The sequence below is a fragment of the Bubalus kerabau genome, chromosome 10 (genome assembly GCF_029407905.1).
Source record: "Bubalus kerabau isolate K-KA32 ecotype Philippines breed swamp buffalo chromosome 10, PCC_UOA_SB_1v2, whole genome shotgun sequence".
Lineage (NCBI taxonomy): Eukaryota > Metazoa > Chordata > Mammalia > Artiodactyla > Bovidae > Bubalus > Bubalus kerabau.
Genome location: NC_073633.1, coordinates 96,394,366 through 96,404,993, shown reverse-complemented (window position 1 = coordinate 96,404,993; position 10,628 = coordinate 96,394,366). Strand labels below are relative to the sequence as shown.

The 10,628-nt window shown below is 40.5% G+C and overlaps 1 long non-coding RNA gene across 3 annotated transcripts in view; it reads right to left on the bottom strand.

Annotated features, from left to right (window-relative positions):
* Window positions 1-925: 925 nt before the first annotated feature.
* LOC129621872 (uncharacterized) overlaps window positions 926-10,628 on the bottom strand; it is a 58,046-nt gene continuing 48,343 nt past the window's right edge. Inside the window, exons 1-3 of one of the 3 annotated variants that reach the window (XR_008699776.1) lie at window positions 4,569-4,682; window positions 2,676-2,810; window positions 926-2,183 (exon numbers count right to left, since the gene is read on the bottom strand). This is a non-coding gene — a long non-coding RNA (uncharacterized LOC129621872). Of the gene's footprint in view, window positions 2,184-2,675; window positions 2,811-4,512; window positions 4,683-10,628 lie in introns of those variants that run through there. The other 2 variants (XR_008699775.1, XR_008699777.1) reach the window with 2 other exon arrangements.

Sequence of the window (10,628 nt, the reverse complement as noted above, 5' to 3'; positions counted from 1 at the left end):
CTTCTTCAGGGGCTCTTCCTGACCCAGGGATCAAACCCCGGTTTCTCACATTGCAGGCAGATGCTTTTACTGTCTGAGCCCCTAGGGACAAGAAGGATAAGGGAAAAAAATTTAGAGGAGGCAGAGAGCTGTGACGATTCCCAGGATTCCTTTCCTTAGCTGTGTACCTGCCTGCCTGCACTTCAGTCCTGTCTGACTCTTTGCAATGATATGGACCATGGCCTGCCAGGGTCCTCTGTCCAGACAAGAATACTGGAGCAATGATCTTCCAGGGGGTCTTTCCAACCCAGGGATCAAGCCTGCATCTCTTATGTCTCCTGCATTGGCAGGCAGGTCTTTACCACTAGGGCCACCTGGGAAGCCCCGTTTCCCCAGCTGGTCCCAGTCCAATAGCCCTGCATAGAGGTTATGGTAATTTACACTCACGCTAATGAATGACAGGTTTCCTCATACCTGGAACCATGAGGACATTATCATCTTTTCTGATCTTTGATAATATGGTGGTGAAAAGTGTAGCCTCAGTATGGTATCTTTTTTTATTATCTAGGCTGAGCATCTTTTCATATGTTTTAAAATAACTAATTTTCCTCTTTTGTGATATGCCTGTTCATATCCTTTCCTATTTTTATATTGGATTATTGGTCTTTTTGTTATTGCTTTCTGGAGATTTTTATCTCTCATATATGTTAGGAAATTAATGCTTTGTAACATGAATTGTAAGTGTTTCCCAGTTTATCATCTGACTTTTGACTTTGCTTATGGTGGATTCTATCTTGCAGGAATTTAATTTTTCATGCAGTTGAATTTATCACTTTTCTTTTTTTGGATTTTATGTTATATAGAAAGAACTATGTACTCTGAAATTATTTTAGAAAGCAACACTTGTGCTGCAGGCTTTTTTTTTTTTTTTTTAAGGACGTTCATGTAGTACTTCTTTTTCTTTTTTTTTAGACATTTAAATCTTTATCTAATTATTTCTAGTTTTTCAAGTTGAGGATACATAGTATAAATCTGTACATCATTTTTTTATCTAAGGAATTAGGAGTTGCCTGCTCTTTTTAAGTACTCAATTATTTTAGTATGCTAACCATTCAGTCAGTCAGCCTTGTTTTCTATGACTGTAAACTGTCTTAGGATCAATTTCCCTAGAATTATAAGCAGGTAGATAATACTAGACTTCCATGAAGCTTATATAGACATCTTTTCCAGTTTTTGGTTTTTTTTAAATGCTTATCTAGCATTCAGCCATTCTTACTGGGTTTTAAGTAGTATTATATAACTTTATCCAAGTTGCTCATAAGAACTTTTTAATGAGAAAAAAAGCTGGTTTTCATACACATAGCAAAGTGGAATAAAAGTTTCAGTTGAAAGGTTGTAGAACCAATTCCAGTGCCAGGGGATGGTGAGGGTTTCCCACATATCCAAACACACAAGGCTGCAACACCAGCCAAGCGTCCTCTGTGCCTGTGTGCAAATCACTTCAGTTGTGTCCAAGTCACTTCAGTCACTTCATGGGGTTATTTGCAACCCCATGAACTGTAGTCTGCCAGACTCCCCTGTCCATGGGATTCTCCAGGCAAGAATATTGGTATGGAGGTATGCCCTCTTTCAGGGAATCTTCCAGACCCAGAGGTCAAACCCATGTCTCTTGTGTCTCCTGCACTAGCAGGTGGGTTCTTTACCATTAGCGCCAACCAATGTCCTACAAGGCAGCTCAGTTCTAATACTATCCACCCAGAGACAGAGTCAGATCTCACAGGTTAAGCACTCTGTCCGAGGAGACTGCCCTCTACTTCAAATGCACATTGCAAACTCAGGTTGTTATTTATCCTTGTTTCTGAGATCTCTGCACAAAATTTATACATAGGATTTGTAACTCCTTCTCTCTGGCTCTCTTCTTTCTGGAGTTTTCCCCACCTCACTTCTCTTGTTTTTTACATTTTATTTAATTAATTTATTCATTTTTGACTGCACTGGGTTTCCGTTGCTGTACATGGGCTCTCTCCATCTGTGGTGAGTGGGGGCTATTCTTCAGTTGTGGTGCATGGACTTCTCATTGCAGTGGATTCTCTTTTTGCAGAGCATGGGCTCTCAGATGTGCAGACTCAGCAGTTGTGGCACAGGCACTTAGTTGCCTTTTGGCATGTGTAATCCTCCTCAAGCAGGGATCAAACCCATATTCCCTACATTGAAATGTGAAAGTGAAATTGTTAGTCACTCACTCATGTCCAACTCTTTGTGATGCTATGGACTGTAGTCTGCCAGGCTCCTCTGTCCTTGGAATTCTCCAGGCAGGAATACTGGAGTTGGTTGCCATTTCCTTCTCCAGGGGATCTCCCCAACCCAGGGATCAAACCCGGGTCTCCTGGATTGCAGGCAGAGTCTTTACCCTCTGAGCCATCAGAGAAGCCCTCCCTATATTGGCAGGCAGAATCTTAACCACTAGATAACCAGGGAAGTAAGTCCCTCTTGCCTTTTAGAAATTGTAGCTCCTCAACTCGGTCCTCTGCTTTTTAGATCAAAAAGAGTGTGGTTTTCTGTTAGATTTTCACCTGTCCTGCCTGTCTCTGCCTGCCACCTGCTTTACTTAAACACTAATGAGAAAAGAAGAAGAGGAGGAGGAAGAAAAAGGAATGAAAGACAAGGATAGACTGACAGTTATCCAGTGCATTTACCTCTCCCAAGGGTCAGCTCCCCTTCAAAACCAGTTTGTTAATTGTCCAGCGCTTTCAGGTACTTTTTTGTGTTGTATCCAGAGTTTGCAATTGTTGTCTGTGGGAAGACAGTATGCAGGAGCTTACTTGGCCTTACTAGAAGCAATGAAAAACAGAATATTTAAAAGATGCTTGTAATTAGAGCCTATTGATAAAAAAAGGGCAGCATTTCTCTTAAAGATAGAACTCTAGGGAAACATTTTAATGGTCCTTTGGCTTATGTAAATGTTAAGGCCAAAGCTAGAAGGGATAAGAGGTATTACCAAAAAATGGGATGCAAAAATTGTGATGCATAATGAAATAACAGGGCTATAGTTCCCTGGGGATGAGACTGAGGGTGTTTCTAAGATAAGAAGAAAAGGATGGGGAAGAAGGGTGACATTAGAGTACCAGAGGAACTTGGCAGGAGGCAGGGTACTAAGAGATGAAATAAACAACTAAGTAAATAAAGGAGCCCCTAATGTAGAGGAAATAGTGTCAGGATTGTCTGATATTCAAGGGCAAGTTGTATCTTTGTTTTAGTCCTCTTTAACCCAACCCACAGTTTATATCCCACTAATTATAAAAAAAATTTCAAAAGGGGGCATATACACTTTATCTGATTACTTTCTTGTATTGATTACATACTACTTCTCTAGCAGGTATATTATCTGAAAAATCATCACTAAATTAACTCTAGGACAACAGCCTCCTAGAAAGATTAATGATATATAATTTACCTTTATGAAAGAAGCAAGCATCCAATAAATTAGAAAATGCATACCATCATCCAATAAATTGTGAAGTATCCCAAGTGCTTACCTTATCGATTATTTGACAAATGGACTTCACATTCATTCAGTTACATCATTCCTATTTTCATGTGACTTGCTCTATTGTTTGCTTAAATGTATGTCTTTTCACTAAAAATGTTAGGTGTACTTCATCCATTCTGTGTCCAGGAGGGATAATGAGCAAAGATGATCACTTTGGAACACTGAATAGTCCTTGATCACCTGTCACTGCTGTTACTGCTTCAGATGGCCTGGGTTCCAATAATAGTCTCATTCTATCTATAGATAGGTTGCCAAAAGTTTAAATGTATTTTATATAAAAGATTCTTTTATTATTTTCAGCACAGCCCATAATTCCATGTTGGGAAATATTTGCTTCTAAGTAACAATTTTCGTTTTCATTTCAATAGGAAAAAAGGTATAATTGGCAAGCAGAGTGTCTGCCTGGGTAAGAACAACAAGGTTGAAAAATTTCCATATAAACACAAAATATCTGTGTTTTAGTTAGCCTGGTAGCATTTGCATAGATAAATACACAGGATTTGTTTTCACTTAAAAACAATGAAAATGATTTGTAAGTACTACATCAAGATACTTTTTTTAAGTTGCCCCTCCCCCACCTTCTTTTTTTTCTGATAACCATTTCTTTCTATTCCTTTCATTAAATAACCTCTTAAGCTTTATCAGTTCCCTAGGGTGACCATGATGCTGATACTGAAGCTGAAGCTCCAGTACTTTGGCCACCTGATGAGAAGAGCCCACTCAAAGGAAAAGACCCTGATGCTGGGAAGGATTGAGGGCAGGAGTTAAAGGTGGGGGGCAACAGATGAGATGGTTGGATGGCGTCACCAACTCAATGGACATGAGTTTGAGCAGACACTGGGAGATAGTGGAGGACAGGGAAGCCTGGCATGCTGTAGTCCATGGGGTCACAAAGAGTTGGACGCGACTTAGCAACTAAACAGCAAGGATGACCATAAGAAAGTACCAACCTGAATGGCTTAAAAACAACAGAAATGTATTACCTCACAGTTCTAGAGCCTAGAAGTCCAAAACCAAGGTGTTACCAGTACACACATACTTTTTGAAACCTGAAGGGGAGAATCCTTTCTTGGCTCTTCCTAGTTTTGGGCAGTTTGCTGGCAATCTCTGGCATTCCTAGACTGGCAGCTGCAGAATTCCAATCTCTGCCTTCATCATCACATAACATTCTTCCCCTTCCTTTATCACCATTGTCTTCTTAGAAAGGCATCTGGCCATGTTGGATTAGGATCCACCCTACTTTAGTATGAACTCATCTTAATTAACTGCATCTACAATCACGCTATTTCTCGATAAGGGCATATACTGAGGTATGGAGGGTGGTTAAAATTTTAACATTATCTTTTAGGGAAGCACAGTGCAACCCAAGAAATCACTTTGCTCAGCCTTTTGGATGGGTCTGACTCCACGTTTAGCTCAAGAGCTTGGCATGTGGCTCAGAGCTAGTCAATCAGAGCTTTCCTTTAAGTTGCCTCTCCCCCAGCTTCCATTTTTCTGATAATCAGAGAACATTCTCCTGCCCGGGCTGCTTGGTTCAGGTCCCTGCCTATCTATGAGTCAGAGTTAATTAAACACAATGGGGGATTTTGCTGAGATTTCAAAGGAAGGAGCACTCTGGTTTAATTGTGCATTGTTTAATTCTGAACCTAAGGCATGTTAAGCCTAGACTCCCCGCTGGCAGCACACTTACCATGAATTGTGTTCATTCATGGAGGAATGTTGAGGAGAGAGAAGGAGAGGGGGAGGGAGATTAGTCAGGGTTCTCCAGAGAAACAGAACTAAGAAGTCATTTCTTGCAATGATGGAGACTGAGAAGTCACAGGATCTGCAGTTAGCAAGCTGCAGACTGAGGTCTCCAGCTAAGAGATCCAAGACTATACTGGTGATATATTTCCAGTCTGAAGACCTGAAAACTGGGAGACCTGATGGTACAAATTCCAGTCCCCAAACTGGCAGCCTTTAGACCCAAGAAGAGCCAGTTTTTCCAGTCCAAAGGCAGGAAAAGACTGATATCCCAGCTCTAGCAGCGTTTATAGGCCATTAGACCTTCAACTGATTGCTTGAAGCCCACCCACATTAGAAAGAGCAATCCGTTTTATTCAGTCTAATGATTCAAATGCTAATCTCATCTTAAAACCCTCTCTCTTCAAAAACAGTCCTCTTTTTTACCCTCTCCAACATTTTAAATATCTCTGAGGCAGCCCTTATGCTAAGGATTGCCAAAGCAAGTTTCAGGACACTTCTTTTGCAAGTATTCTCATTCGAGATTGTAGAGGTATTGTTCCTGGTGAAGTTAAGGTTCTTTCTTCACTGCTGCTGCTGCTGCTAAGTCACTTCAGTCATGTCTGACTCTGCGAAACCCCATAGACAGCAGCCCACCAGGCTCCCCCATCCCTGGGATTCTCCAGGCAAGAACACTGGAGTGGGTTGCCATTTCCTTCTCCATTTCCTCACTGCAAAATAATTCAAAGACAAAGCAGGGAGATTAAGAAAGTAAAATGAAAGTATTTAAGCAAGAATACACCCTCCAAGGGAGAGCAGGCACACAGATGACGGGCTACGACGCTGGGTTTCTTTGGCAAGTTGTGAGGGGCATACACATGAAGGGGCAGAATATTCACTGCGTAAGGAAGAGTTTGAAAAGGCTCATTTTGGAAAAAACCATGATGCTGGGAAAGATTGAAGGCTGGAAGAGAAGGGGACGATAGAGGATGAGATGTTAGATGGCATCACTGACTCCATGGACGTGAGTTTGAGTGAACTCCGGGAGTTGGTGATGGACAGGGAGGCCTGGCGTGCTGCGATTCATGGGGTCACAAAGTGTCGGACACGACTGAGCAACTGAACTGAACTGAACTGAAGGAAGGGTTTGGGGATCGTATTCCTTGGTTTTCATCCCAGCTCCATTTTCCCGAGGAGAGGGGTGATTCTTGTCCTTATTTAGCTTAGATCAGAAGTGTCAAGGTGTCAGCTCAAAATGAGTGCTCCTTATCTGCAAGGCCAATCTTATTGTAATGAGAGCACAATGAACAACTGGTCACAGTTTGAAGGCACGAGATTCCTGCCTTTCCCTATCTGTCTTTGTCTACTGCCCAGACACTTATCACCCAAAATGTATGGTTTCCTATCAGTCCAGAGGCTCCTGCTTTCTTTTGTCTGCCCATGGACCCCTACTGTTCACCATTTGCATGATTTCCTGCCACCTGGCCCCTGACCCCATTTCTCTGCGCATTCCTAGCCACCTGCCTGCTGGAACAGTATTTTGCACCTATTATTTGTTCTTAATCCTTGGGGTCTTAAACTGACACCAAAAAATATTTTTTTTAACATCTTGTTATAGATGCTTTTATATTTTGGTTAAATTGTTCCTGTATGGAATAGTTTTAAAAATGGGGAAAAAAAGAATGAATAGTTGTTCTGTACTTTTCAAACATCTAGCTATTTCTATTTTTATGATGAAATTTTCCTCAGACAGAACAAAACATGCAATGGGACATCTCAGATACTAAATCCTTAGACCGCTTCAGTTTTTAACCTGAAATTATCCTATCGTATTCGAAAAGAAGCTTATTCTCTACCATTTACATTCCAAAACTTGGTGCTTCTGAACCCTCAATTAAGCCTAGCTAACTTAATTATCTTAGCTAAGTGTTTCTTTCTCATTCAGCTTGTAGTTCATTTATCCCTTCTTGGGATATAAGTCATTATGATAGAGCTATATAACCAATATACTTGTTTGTCAGGAAGTCATTTTAATGTCTTTGAAAGACTGAATTATCACAGTTTGAGTTCCATATCAATATAAAGAAAGAATTGAATTCAAGCCCAATAAAGCCATCTCTTCTTGGTTTTTATCCTCTTTGACTGCCCTGTATCAATTGTATATTAAAATTCCTGACCAAATCTCATTTCACAGGGCTGCCTCTGCCTCTGTCTGTAATGTAGTGACTTTTTCGACCTTTTCTCTTCCCTTGACTTTTGTGGCTGACTCTCTTCCTACCTTTGGACTTTCCTCCCATCTGCTTCTTTGAATCTTAGGCAGTGTCCTTGGCCATTTTCTTCTTTTCTTTCCCTTAGCAGTTGCATCCATACCCTGGTAGAATGGCCACCTCTCTGCACCTAATTTCCCTGGTATCATCTTGACTTTCTTATTTGTTCCCTTGCAGTGATTTGTGTATTTATGTTTATTGTGGTCCTTATCACATCAAAGTGCAATCGTTTTCCTGTTGGACTGTCTTTGCATCTTTGACTTTTAGATCATTGACATTAGGGATGTGGCTTCTGGTTCACCTATCCAAAACCAGACATATAGAAAGTGTTCTTTTGAGTGATTGAAGTTTTCTGTCTTTACCATGCTTGTGATAACATCTGTATGTCTATTTAGTTCCTGAAACTAAACATGGATAAAACAAATGGAATCATTGTTTACTACTGTCAATTAGAAAACGGCACTTGCCATGGGTGCTTGCCATCGGCCTCTACAAGGATTAAATCATGTGCTGTTGCCGTGGCTGACTTTCAGCATCGTCTGAGGGGAGTTCAGGAATGGAGATCAGAAATGAGGCACTCTGCACTGCAGGAAAACTGGCAGGAGAGCTCTTCAGATAGTTAGTCTCAGGAGCTGATTTTATGAGCCCAATTCCTGTATCTCCTCATTTCTAGAAAAGCACTAAAAGCTTTCACGGTGATACTTGTTTCTTATGACTCGCAGAAGCCTCCCAAGACCAGCAGAAGCTTTCTACAAAAAATACGTGCTTGATTGCATGTATTTCCCCTCTCCCAAAAGTATATATATATATATGTATAAACTGTCCTCCCTCTTGCCTCTTTGGAGCAATGTCTCAGAGGAATTTCTAGCTGAGGTGCTGTCTCCCAGGCTGCAGTAATAAAGCTTAATTCACAGCTCTCAAGTTGTATATTTTTAAAGTCAATACCACCAATCCTTCCTTCTGATTTCCTAACTTTAGTTACAGGATTAAACTTAGATTCTTCTGTTGGCCTTATCTAAGTAGTCATCAAGTCCCGTCTATTTTGCTTGGGCAAATTTTTACATTTGATCCATTTTTTTTTTTCATACCCAGCTTCCAAATCTTCATTATCATTGGTCCGGAAATGTATATTAACTTTCTAAATGCTCAGTTGTGCTCCAGAGAAAGCATAGTTTTGAAGCCAGGCAGATCTAGCTTCATATCTGAGTCAATTATTAAAGGAAAAGCAATTTACTTAATGTTTTTGAACTTTCATTTCTTCTTTCTTTTTTCTTTTTTTGCATAGTAATCATTATCTCCTCCACTGGATATAAACTCCTTTTGGGCAAGAATTATGTCTTTCTTGACTTTCTGTTCTCATAAGCATCTATTAATTGATGTTATTTGCTAAATAAATGAATAAAATAAATGAGAGTGATAATCTACCTCACAACGCTAAAAAGATAAGCTAAATGTGATAAAACATGTCAAGGGGCCCAAATAGGTATGTGGAGGGGCCCTGTTAAGGATAACTAAGACTCCTGTTGACATCATCAGATGAGCTATCAATGCAGCCAGGACCAGCTGCCAACCATGTCAGTGATGCTATTTTTGACTTCTCATTTATCCTGCCAGTTCAACCAACAACATAGTAAAGAGAATAGTCAATTGACAGAGTCTTTTTATTTCTTTAAGCAACTAAGTTTTGGAACAGTATAGCAATGGGGTAAAGCCATAATATAAACTTAAAATACATGGCAATGGCTTTGAGGTTGCACTGTGGGTAGAGGAATGAAGACAAGTAGGGAGACTTAGTATAAGCTGATAAGGTAATGAGGAAATTAATGTTAAAGGCTAGAGAAAAGGCATCCAGTCTTCTATAGTGATGGAAGCTTTGACAACATTGTCACCTATTGTAATATGGATGATATAAAATATAACTAATAAACTTGAGGATTTTGCAAAAGTTGTTCAAGGTAGAGCATTGAAAATGTCAATTGGCTTCATTTAACTGCTGATAATGGCGTGACGAAAGAGAAAGTAGACCTAAAGAAACAGTTTGGATTTCAAGCAGAATTCAGAGGAAAGTCTTTCAACCTAAGTTTTAAGGATGGAAAATAAAACTGTTTCTCATTCCAAGCCTCTCCAGACGGTTAAGTTGGCAATGTAAGAAATAACTCTGGGAAAAGATCAAAGCCAGGATGATGGTAGTACGATGTGGTATTAGATCAGGACCAAGTAAAGGATGTGTCTATAAGACGATTGCATGCTCAGTCACGTCCAACTCTTAGCATGAACCCATGGACTGTGGCACATCAGGCTTCTCTGTTCATGGGATTTTTCAAGCAAGAATACTGGAGCGGGTTGTCATTTCCTCTCCAGGGGATCCTTTCCAACCCAGGGATTGAACCTGGGTCTCTCAAGTCTCCTGCTTTGGCAGGCAGATTCTTTACTGCTGAATTACCTGCAAGCTCGTAAGATTATTAAGACCTTATAAAGACTGCTTCCTAGTTGCTCTCAACTGGATTAAAAAAAGAAAAAACAGCTTATAAAAAATGTAAGGGCCTGATTTACAGACCCTTACAGGTAAAGGAGATCAAGACAGTTAGTCGTAAGGGGAATCAACCCAAAATACTCATCGGAAGGACTGATGCTGAAGCTCCAATACTTTGGCCACCTGATGGGAAAAGCTGACTCACTGGAAAAGACCCTGATGCTGGGAAAGATTGAAGGCAAAAGGAGAAGAGGGTGGCAGAGGATGAGATAATTGGATGACATCAATGATTCAATGGACATGAACTTGGGTGAACTCCAGGAGATGGTGAGGGACAGTGGAGACTGGTGTGCTGGAGTCCATGGGGTCGCAAAGATTTGGACACAGCTTTGCGACTGAAAAACAACAACTCAGGTAAATGATTTGCAAAACTTTTAGAGGCTGTGTTCCATAGCACCCTAACCCTCTCCCCAAGGTTGAAAGAACCATAACTTTGAGTGTGTATATGGCTTTGGTCAAAAGATGCTGACCCCAAAAGTTTGTGTGGCTTATGTCCAAAGATACTAGCCCCAGTAGTAGTCATAAGCAATCTGCAAAGTTTCTAAGAGAACTGTCAGAAGGAATCAGTGCTGGTTTA